Genomic DNA, 12,123 nt, shown 5'->3' with positions numbered 1-12,123 from the left:
TGTCAGGCTAAAGGTCACTTCAACCCACTTAAAAAGCTCAGTTGGGAGAGCGTTAACGTGACAATTTACAATCTTTCCAAGAAAGATCATTGGTTTCAATACAAACGTGTAGAGCTGAATTGTCAGATATACAGGTAGAAACAATAGAATTCTACCTGTATCTGATGATTCAGCACTAACAATGGGCAATGTTCAGGTGCCCAATCAAAATTTTCCAGCCAGCTCTACTCACAAGCCGACCGATATCCAAGTCTTATGCCAATATCGGTCACCTCGACTCCCACCATACACACACCGAATATTGTGTGAACATACGATATTATCTGTGCGTCTATGGCCAACTTTAGACTTAAGATCTAAAGGTCCTGGTTTTAGGCAGAAACTTTTTCCCAGTAACCAGACTCTAAATTTAGGAGATGGAGCCTTCCTACAAACAAAATTTTCACATTTCATAAGGCTTACAAAAGGCTGCAGGCTGAGTTATACAGGGAATTCTGAGTATCACTCATGTATTATAAGGGCTAATGTACCCCCTGCTTTAAATTATAAGAATATCAGAAGAAATTGAGGGGTTCTGTGACCATATCAAGACACAAGGCTTCAGTCTGAGTTATATAGGACATTGAGTATTTTAAGGGATAATGTGCCCCTAATGTAAATGATACGGATATTAGAGGTTGCTGAGGGGTTCTGTGACCATATAAAGCAGGGGTGTCCAACTACGGCCCGCAGGGCAAATGCAGCCCGCGATCTATTTGGCCCGCTGCAGGTAATGACAAACTGCTCCTGGATGAGGAGGGGCTGCCCAAGAACACGGATCTCCGCATCACGCAGCTCAAATTCCTGCTGAGTCTCCCCGAGCACCGCCGGGATGTGCCGCTCCTCACTGAGCTCATGGAGGCGGTGACTGTGAATAGTGAGCAGCTCGGGGTCGGGGGAGCGAGGGACCGGGCCTGCGAGAGATCTGCACTGTCATTGGGCCTGATGCTGCTGGGGAGCTGAATGGTCGGCCCCCGCACATTTTCACCTCACCAAATCTGGCCCTCGTTGCAAAAAGTTTGGAGACCCCTGATATAAAGGCACAAGGCTGCAGGCGGAGTTATACAGAGAACTGAGTATCACTCATGTATTAAAAGGGATAATGTACCCCCTACTGTAAATTATAAGGATATTAGTAGTCACTGAGGGGTTCTGTGGCCATATAAAGGCACAAGGCTGCAGGCTGAGTTATACAGGGAACTCTTGAGTATCACTCATGTATTATAAGGGCTAATGTACCCCCTACTGTAAATTATAAGGATATTAGTAGTCACTGAGGGGTTCTGTGGCCATATAAAGGCACAAGGCTGCAGGCTGAGTTATACAGGGAACTCTGAGTATCACTCATGTATTATAAGGGATAATGTACCCCCTACTGTAAATTATAAGGAAATTAGAAGTCACCGAGGGGTTCTGTGACCATATAAAGGCACAAGGCTGCAGGCTGAGTTATACAGGGAACTCTGAGTATCACTCATGTATTATAAGGGATAATGTACCCCCTACTGTAAATTATAAGGAAATTAGAAGTCACCGAGGGGTTCTGTGACCATATAAAGGCACAAGGCTGCAGGCTGAGTTATACAGAGAACTGAGTATCACTCATGTATTATAACTGATACTTTACCCCTACTGTAAATTATAAGGATATTAGAAGTTAATGAAGGGTTCTGTGACAAGAACTAGTCAAATGCAGATAATTACTGCAAACATTTACGTTTGACCAGTTCTTGCCACATATTTCTGTTGGACTACAAAGCTTCATTGGGCGGTGGTATTGGTCTAAATTAAAATACTGAATCCTCGTTGTTCCATTATATGTAGTCCAAATCCATTGAGTTTGTATCAATATTTCCAGCAGCTTTGAGAAAAAACAAGGAAATCAAAACATCCTAAATCTGCTGACAATTTCCTCCCCCTTGTGAAAAAAAAAACTTTGTCCCGTGAAGATGATGTCAATGGAAAATTTTGCCATGTAAAATATTCTGTGCAATAATAAAGTACAGCAGTGGGCAGTATCTGTGGGTTATTATATATTGGAGTGCTGTGCCCTCTAATGGCAGGAAAGGGTTTTTGCAGTAGGACGTAAAGCTGATATTTATCTCCTATACTAGGTTCATGGATTATAGATTGGGAAAGGAAATTTTTTTAGCTGTTTATATATTTTATATTTTATTTTATGGCCTTTATAGCCAATCTTTATTTTGGTTGTGAACCCCCGAATATAACTAATAAGTTAAACATTCTGTATGTGTTGTAGGGGACAGATCACTAGTATAAGATACTAACCCTAATATGTACTAAATTTGCCCAGGAGCAGTAACCCATAGCAACCAGTAAGATGTTTGCATTTAAACAGGTGACCAGTGAATCCTAAATAGTGATTGGTTGCTATGGGTTACTGCTCAACTTAGTGCCTTTTATTACATAACCCCTTTACTGTTCTACCAGACACACAGCAATATTAACCTGAGCAGCAAATAACAGCCACTCAAACCCAGATTTGGCAGTTACTGCAGATTACGATGTTCTTTGCTAGACTCAAACATTCTGTGCAATAGTACCATTATGGAATAAAAATTATTGATATCATTTACAGCACTGCTGCCTGAAGATGCCTGTGATTGAATTAACAGTGTGAGTAGGGTAAATAAGAAGGTTTGCTGAGGCAGGTAACATTGGGCTGAACACCTAAGGCCTTTGGCACATGGGGAGTTTTGCCCATCAAAAATGGATAGAGGAGAACATGGGGAGGAAGACTTGGGCCAAACCACTTCAAAGGGAAGATGTGGGGCATCATGACTTTTTATACCTGCCTCGTATATGCACAGTGCCCATAGGCAAGGTACATCTGATCCCTAATATGTAACTCTTGCCTAAGCCTATGCAGTTGGACGGGGAGCAAGTACTATGAGCAGTGGTTTAGTGTAAGACAGCTGGGGCAAGCCTGCAAAACTATCCCCAGGGGCACCTCCACCTTTTATTAGGGGCAATGACCTGTGGATGTCCAAAAGCCAAAGCCGCGAAAGGAGCCAAAGGTAAGTTCCACTGTACACTTTTTTTTTTTCAAATTAAACCCCTGACCACTACTGTTTTTCTAAAAAAATCTTCTATAGGGCCCCTGGCCACCTTCTATGGGGCCTCTGGCCACCAATGTTCTTTTTAATCTTCTATGGGGCCCCTAGCCACCAGTGCTTTTTTAAAATCTTCTAAGGGGCCCCTGGCCACTAATGTATTTTTTATTCTTTTATGGGGCCCCTTATCACCAGTGTTGGTTTTTAGCACTCATGTCTGTGTGGCTTTTTTACTGTGGCATGGGGTTGCATGCGGTCTGGGGCAGAGCCTGTGGTGGGGGTGGGCAGGGACCAAAAAGAAAATTTTGTAGTTTTGGGCCCCATGATTTCTGATGCTGCTGAACACTTCACTCCCCCCCTGCACTGCCATACCTCCCAACATTTTGGAAATATAAATATGGACAACACTGCAACATTGTTGGCTATGCCCATTTTGGGACCATATCCCTTAATTACCATGTTTATTTTACAAAATTTGGCAAGTTATGAAAGTTTGAACACATTTCTTTAGTTTTTATGTGTTATTACAGTTTTACTAATGAAGGTAATTTGCTCTTTAAGCTGCAAGTCACAGTTTCCCCAAGAGACCTGCTTATCTTAAATTGTTACAATTGTTTCTTTGCTTATCTTAAATTGTTACAAAATTATCTAAGTGCATCTGAAACATATTCTGTGCTCTCTGCCAAAAGCCAATTAAGTTTTAGAAAATTTGTATCTTTTTCTGGCTGTTCCTTGCAGGAGATCAAAGAGAAAGTTGGGACATTTCAGTAACAATCCAGAACTGCGGGCTGAACTGTGAAAACCAGGACTGTCCCGGGAAAAACGGGACATTTGGGAGGTATGCCATGTTTACCAACAAACTACTGTGAAAGATCCCAAGGGACAGGCACATGTTGTAAGGTGTGGTGACAGGATCAGCTGGATGGTACTTAGCCAATGACACAGCATGCTGCAATGTATCCCATTAGTGTTCATGGTGCTGGTGCCTAGTAAATGTTAATGAGCTCACTAATCTTTTTCCCAGATGCTGATCATATTGCACCACTAGATGGAGACACTGAGTATTCTGTATCCAATGCACAGACTAGTCAAGGTGCAGTTATTATTATTTATTATATGGCACTGACATATAGCATATATAGAGCTGTATAGCATACCTGTCAACTGCTCTAGTACCCCTCCCCCCAAACTCTTGATGCATTTATTCCCACAGGTTTTCCAGTTTCTCAGTCCAAAATCAATGTGTACAATGATGTCACAAGACCATGCTGACATTTTGTGGTGGGGCTATAAGCATGCCACTGATCCTCCAGGTTACAAATTGCTGGGGTAACAGATTATCTATGTCAAACAAGGCCAAGTTGTGCTCACCAATCATTTTTAAACGCTTAAACCATTAAGCGGGGTGCAATTAGGCTGTGACCATTAAAATTCACACAGACAAATGCAAGAAGTCCTCTGCACTTAACCCATTATCAATATTTAAGAAACTGAGACAATTTGTGGCCAATAAAAGGGCAACCATGTTTTGCAGTTTTACTTTGAAAGCAGCAAGTAAGTTGCTGGTAAAACTTAGTCCCAGTGTAAAATGTATAATGAAGAAATAGAATTTTTAATGAATCAGATGAAAGTTGAGCGTAGGACTGGCCAAACCAGGGATGACTGATGTAGTTGGCCAATTTAAATATATTGCAATATATGGACAAACAATCCATTTTGTTTAAAGGGTAAGGCATTTTTTGGTAGCTTAACGCACAACATGTCTCAATGTTTTAAATATATTGTTAATGAATTGAGTGCAGAGGACCTCTTGTATTCATATATCTATGTCTTTTTGACTGCACATAATTCTGATTGTCAAACTTTGTGTCTGTTATAGCCAATATCTTCACTTTTATAGTAGTACTACACCCAGGGGCACTCCACCAATGGTGGCAGCACCACCCCTGGTAACTAAGAGCCGAATTTCCCGTTTTCAACCCAGAAATTCGGCTCTTCTAGTGCAGAGAGCACAATTGCGATCTCTGCGCTAGCGCCGGCAAAGGAAGGCCATCTCAGGTGGTGAAATGGCAAGGATCGCACCTGACAACACCTTCCAGCATTCCCTGCCAGCCAGCGAAGCTCTGATGTAGTAGAACAGACACAGAATGGATAGTGGGAGTCAGGGGACAATTTGAGGCAGAGAAACCAATACAATAAAGTACCTATAATCGGCACTAATGGAATCCAAGCAAACGGGCTCATTTCCCCTGCCAGGAGTTTTTCCAGTCTGATTATTTCCTTTTTTCTTTTCCTCTTTACTAAATACTCCAAACTCACCCCCGCTCCTGATGTCCTACTGTACAGTCCACTTTCATGGTCAGGTTTTTTCCATGTCTTAAAGGGATAGTGTACTCCTAATAGATGCTTGCATGCAGTTTGGCATCATGTATTTCATTAATTTATACTGAGGTATTTGTAAGAATAATAGATGGCCCCAAGAGACAGACAGTGATCCTTTAGCTGCCTTGTCCAGGGGTATTAGTGTTTCTTATCTTGCACATTAATAGGATATTGTTTAGGCAACCAATTTGCACCAGTCAGAAGGCCCTGCAAAATGTATTAAATGTTATATTCTATATCCTGGCCATGCCTTCAAACTGCTTTCCAGCAGCTGAGACCCTTGCAATTTATAGGGCCTGAGATGAAAGCGTCCAGATTGGCTTTATGTGAATCTGCCATTAGGGCTAAGTGGGCTAAGATTGCAAATTGCACATATCACTTTGGGTTCAGAACAATCAGTTTTGGTTGGACATTGAAATCTGTGCCGAGAGGGGGCTTCAGGGGTCACATTTTGAGTGGAGAAAAAAAGCATTGGTGCCAGTACATGCGCCACACTCTCTTCCCTGTCTCTTTCTCCCGCCCTGCCCTATACCCCCCCTTCCTTCCTGCTTTCTCTCACACTTTAAGCGATCCCTTCTGTACCAATCAGATCCTCTGAATAATTCAGCACCTCACACTTTGATGCTAATTGACATTAATGGAAGAAAATGCAGCGTTAATTGAACAGTTCATTTCTGAAGACAATCAGCAGAGAGGAGGCGAGTGGGCATCTTTACATTGAGCAGCCATGATGCGCCCATTAGAAAGTTGGCTCGCCGGAAGCCTATAAATCATATTTAATTTCTGCTGATAAATAATTCAAGGGGATGGAATGTGACTGTCTGCTGAGCAAAGCTGCAACAAATCAGAGATTCTATTTAAGAATTAGCGGAAAACACACCAATATAAAGTATTAGTACAGTCAGGGCAAGGGGCCATAGCATAGGCCCATATTACTACCTGTTGTCATTCTGTTCTACTTTCACTAACGTGCCCTTTTTCTTCTCTCATTATCCTTGCCATACGCCTTCATCTTGCCCTACTGTCTCCATGTTTCCCTTCTGTTACCATATTAACCTACTGTCTCCATGTTGTCCTACTGCTCCATCTTGTCCTACTATCTCTATCATGTCCTACATTCTCCATCATATTTTACTGTTGCCATCTTACCTTACTATTGCTATCTTGCCCAACTGTCACCATTTATGTTCTACTGTCACCATCTTAACCAACTGTTACATCTATACTACTGACGTCATTGTGTGTTACTGACACCAACTTGCCTTACCATCTCCTTCTTCATCTACTGTTGCCTTCTTGCCTTTATTCCACTCAGTCTGCCATAATTCCACTCAATCTGCCTACAGCTACTGTATTGTATGGCCCAAATGGGAGCAGGTCTCCATTCTTAGACTAAAAGCTGTTGACCTAGCCTGATATTGCCTCTCACCATTAGCAACCAATTAGCATTTGACATTTCAGGCCGAATAGAGGCGTGATAGTAAAAACAATATAACAATTAACAGATACTTGTACATATAAAATCATTTGCCTAAAACAAATCAAAAAATAAATTTTGGGGCTAATTTCCCCTTGATTTTTAATTCCATTCCGGGTGTTGCTGCTGGTTAGACTCTCCACATACAAAGACACACCCCTTTATTGTGATCCTGATTTGTTTATGTTAAAGGAAACTCTTAGTAGGAATGCCCAAGAACTCGTTTGGTGAGTTACTCCAGTCTGGTTAATGAACTTTTCCATCCTGCAGAATTTAAAGAATCTCATTCCCCTCCCACATACCCATTGGCAGAAATATCTATTCACATGGGGACAGTTCAGCTGAGTTCTTATTGGCTGATTGTGGGTGTGTCCTTTCTCTTTAGTGTGACCGTGTGGATATAGTATTTAGAGAAATAGTCCATACAACAAGATAATTCAGACTGAACGGAATCTGCTCTTCTGATTGCAATCATTGCAAAGTGATGAATAACTTCCTGGCTGTGTATAAATAAACAGTGATTATGAATTTATTTGCTGCTTGCACAGACAAACGTATGCAATTAGTTCAATTAGTGCAATTAGAGATACTAGTCCTGCTTGTTGGTTGAGCTTTTTAGAAACAGTCATGGATTGTATTGGCTGTGATACAGAAAGCAGCTATGCAATTCAGATATTTGGGTGCAAAGGGAAAATATACAGATCAAAAACAGATACCCAAATTAGTGATGTGCGGGTTAGGAAAAACTCAACCCGCACCCGACAGTAACCTACAAAACCTTAACCCACAAAATGTTGTCATTGTAGGACTTGCATTTTCTCGATCTGTGCGCTTGTGAATTTTTGGGAGCAGTTTTAAAGTCTACTTCCTCAGTCTGACTTGCAGCCAACCATAACCTGTAATGGCCGGCTAAATTTCCTCCTGAATCCGCCGAACCAGTGGTCAAATTGTGGATCATTGGGAGTTTAATCGCACATTGCTAACCCAAATGTATGAAAAATCCTATTTCTAAAGTTATATGCTGCAGTGGCCGTACTGGTATGGATGACTGAGAAGACAATTAATATTTTCTTTCATCCCGGTCATGATATACAGCATCTAGTAAAATTGAATCTAAAGCAACTGGATTCTGAGTTTTCCTGAAAACGGTTCACCACTCATCCGATGCACCGCATGAGAGATCAGACAGAGGAAACTCCCATAGATGAACCATAGTGAAAGAAAACTGTAGAGAGTAGCACTACTAACACATCCATTAGTTGGTCTGTACCTGATCCCAGCCCAAAGGAAAAGTCTGGTGGCAAGATGAGGTGCAAAATGCACCACATGGAACATCTGACATAAGAAACAAATGGCTTGGAACATTCCACAGATGGATCAATGTGAAAGAGATCTCTAGAGAGTAGCACCATCAGCACATCCATGAGTTGGTCTTCTCCTGATACCAATCCATGTCAGCAGCATATATATGAAGTGCCCCCACATGGAGTATAATAATGCCAGAAACAAAGAGAGCCATAGGAACTACAAAGATTATTTCCTTCATTTATTAATAATATTTATATTATTCTTTATATATACATTGCGTATGCTTAACACAGCACTCTATCATCATTCAGTGTAAGGTTCCTAACATGCACACACACTCTATGGCCAGTGACTTTAGGAATATGTATTTCTGTGGTTACATGTTCAATAATTTCTTTGATTTCAATGAGAAAAACGTCTTGTATTTTTATTGTCCTCCATTTATAGGTGTAACAGTTCAGTAAAACTAGGATTCAGCAGATTCTCCAGGGGGGTGCAGGCTCAGCATTGTTGATGTATATTTCCAATGTATCTAACTTATTATATTCTGGGGCCATATTTTCTAAATAAGCACTTGATGGGCCAGTGCCTAGAGCTGAGATATAAAATGTGGTGGCCCTTGGTGCTTATAATGTAAAAATGACTGTCCTTTGTTGTTGATATAGAGGACACAGGTCTGCTGCCTAGGACAATGCCAGACCTACCTATGTTGCTAATGTGGCCAGGATAAGTGCCCTCTCTAATCTACCCCCCCAAAAAAAAAAAACTGCCATAAGCATGGGGGTATAAAAAAAAAGGTGCAAAGTTCACTACTGGTCTAATAACACATAACAACCAATCAGCGGTAGCATTTGCTACAACACCTGATTGTTTGTTGCTACTATAGGTTACTAGGCCTTGACAAGGTTATTGTTTTTATTACATTACCCTGAAAATTGAAGTGATATCTGTCATTAACACCATTGGAGAAATCACATGGGAAATGTAGATTCTCAGAAATGCACTCATGGTTTAGGGGTCTTCATTGTCAAAAAATCTTCATAAATAGATTTTCAGACTGAGGTAGGTCATGTCAGAGATATTCCAGGTTAGGGTAATAGAAACAGATAAAAGTGCATAGTAGACCATAAAGCACACAGACCCCCTAAAATCTAGGAACATTTCCACTGGTGGGTTTATCACAGTCCTTCATCTCACTTGACACCTGAGGTTACCCGAGGAACATCAATGGAATGTTTGTGGGAGAATGTTGTAAAGTAGACCGGCTTGTGGCGAGATGGGTCTTTTCCATGTGCTTTTATTAGTAATCTCTTCAGTGTGAGGGCATCAGTCCAACTTGTGTTGTCCATGAGACGTCTTGCACAATAAGCTCTTGTGTCATTTCCTTCTACAAAGAAAAACGTAAAATGTCTATGAGCTTGTTCTTGATATCGATTTACAGTTTAGCAGAAGGTTTGGGAGAACTGGGTCTTTTTTTCATAGTCTTTTATCTCTACTTACAATACACTATTCTTCCATTATTAAGCCTCTTTTTTTCCCATAAAGAAACAGGGAATGACCATGAAATAGGCTAAATGGTTAGAAGCAAGAGGGTCCACTGACACCTAGGCCCGCCGGGAGTTTTCCTGGTATCCCGGTGGGCCAGTCCGACACTGTGCCTGTGGCGGAACTGACCGATGTGAAGGCTTTCCTGCAGAAGATTAACCAAAGGTGCGCCTTGCACAGTGATTTTGGATGGTACTAGATGAATGTGCAGATTTCCCTTCCAGACCCAGAAGTTAAGTGATCCCATCAGACGATTCTAAGTAATAAAATAATAAATCCAGACTGAGATCATTGGAATAGAGCTGGGCATGAGAGTGTTACATTTCATGCCCTTTTACTGGTAGAAATTTGATCTCCAATTTACTAAAGAGAAGGATTATATTACAGGGCCACCAAAAAGGGTGATAATAGACAGCTATGTACATGCATAAGCTGGCTATACACAGGCCAATAAAAGTTGCCAATTCAGCCCCTCTGGATTCATTCAGCAACTCATTGGCCTGTGTGTGGGGGCTCTCCCAATAGGTATCTGGGTAAAAATCAGATCAGTCAGGCACAGGGGTCTAATCTGGAATCAGATCCCCCCTTGTTGGGGCAGGGGTGCCCAGAAATGATCCACGTCTTACCTATACTCTCCCAACCACCCACAGCCGGAATTAGGGGTAGGCAAAAGAGGCACGTGCCTATGGTACAAAACTTGGGGGCGCTAGGAAAGTACCTTCGCTGTTGCCTACCCCCTAGTCTGCCTGAGCGTGGATGTGCGCCTGTTCTCGCTCGTTTGTGCGAATGCACACACTGGGGTAGGGGGTGATGCGACTGGCCAGATTGCCTAGTGCTCTGCTCATATGGTGAACTTGCCCATTGAGAAGGCCTTCTTAAGGAGTGAAGCCACTAGTTTTTTTTCCTAGGGGGTTCCAGACTTTCCAGCATAACCCCTGTGGCCAGGACTGTTTTAAGGAAGGAGTTAAACATTTTATGCAGGATGTAGCAGCTAAAGGGTAAATAAGCAGAGTGAAACTTTCATTGTTTCAGGGTTTCTTTTATTTAGTTGAATCTATTGACATATTACTCCCCAGCCCATGCACCTAAAGGCTACACCCTCTCTTACTATTCATATGTAACTGAGGTTCCTTCCAGAGAAATCCTGTATTCTCTCACTCCTGACCTGCTATTTAACTTCTATGTCCCCCAGAGACCATTTTTAAAGGGGAAGATTTCAGTTTGCAAAACGTAAAAAATACTGAAAGGTATTATGTCAGTGGCAATACTAGAAATTACAGAAACATACAGTATACTGAAACTGCCACTGAACCCCTATAGTTTTGGGTCCCCCAGTCGGGGGGGGGGTCGGCTTCCTCTATAATAAAACCCATCACTGTACTTACTAATCCACTATGTACTGATCACCTTGCTGTTTGTCTGGACAAGACACATTTGGTGGCATGACTACAGCCCCAAGGGCCCTGGGTCAATTCATGTTTCCGAACCCCACCGCACCACGCTTTAGAAAATGCTTGCGGGCCCCTTTGTGAGGTGGGCAAGGGTGTCCCCATTATAATAATGTCACTGGATCAACCCCCCCACCACCATTGTGCCTTACTATACACATTATCCCATAGTTACACTTCCTTTCCTGCCATTATCTCACCTTACCATACACATACAGTGCCACAGTTACAACCCTTACCTTGAAACCAAGTAGCCTTACTATACATAGTATACACACCATTCCACAGTTACAACCCCTTCCCCAACACCACATTGTCTTACTATACACATCATCTGACACTTTATTGTGTTAACTGGCACATCATTAAAATTCTTCTCTCTATAAAAACACTGCAATTAAATGAATCCCCATCTTTGTTTCCATGATATTTCTATTTAAACCCCCAAATACAATGGCAACCCCATTCTCACATGCCTACCTTCACAAAGCCATTTGATGCCATTCGTCCTTCTCTTTAGCCTTTTGTGCACCATTTCTTGGGAAGGGGGGAAATAAAAAACGCTCTTCCTGTGCCACCAAATAATACACATATTTTATCACATTAATATAAAGTGAAAGTGTGCAAATGTTCATCTATTTCTGGTGTCATTAGTTTTTTTGGGGTTAGAAAGGAGACAGTTCCCCCCCTATAATAAATGAAATATGATTAGCTACAAGATGAGCTCTAGTTCCTTGTTGGAAATCTCCACGTTGCCAGTGTACCACAGAATCCAAAAGACTAGACTCAGAGCGATGATAATGGCACCAGTGTATATATAAAAGTCCCAGGCAGTAAAGCTTGCAAATAT

At 41.7% G+C, this 12,123-nt stretch overlaps 1 long non-coding RNA gene across 1 annotated transcript; it reads right to left on the bottom strand.

Annotated features, from left to right (window-relative positions):
- Positions 1-8,505: 8,505 nt before the first annotated feature.
- Positions 8,506-11,980, bottom strand: LOC108702843. Its single transcript, XR_001933380.2, has 2 exons — positions 11,754-11,980; positions 8,506-9,667 (listed from the first exon to the last, which is right to left on the bottom strand). It is a non-coding gene; the product is annotated as an uncharacterized LOC108702843 (long non-coding RNA).
- Positions 11,981-12,123: the final 143 nt, after the last annotated feature.

Source organism: Xenopus laevis, chromosome 9_10S (genome assembly GCF_017654675.1).
Source record: "Xenopus laevis strain J_2021 chromosome 9_10S, Xenopus_laevis_v10.1, whole genome shotgun sequence".
In the NCBI taxonomy this organism is placed as follows: Eukaryota; Metazoa; Chordata; class Amphibia; order Anura; family Pipidae; genus Xenopus; species Xenopus laevis.
Note: the sequence above shows the minus strand (reverse complement) of the source record. Positions and strands in the feature narration are given on the sequence as shown.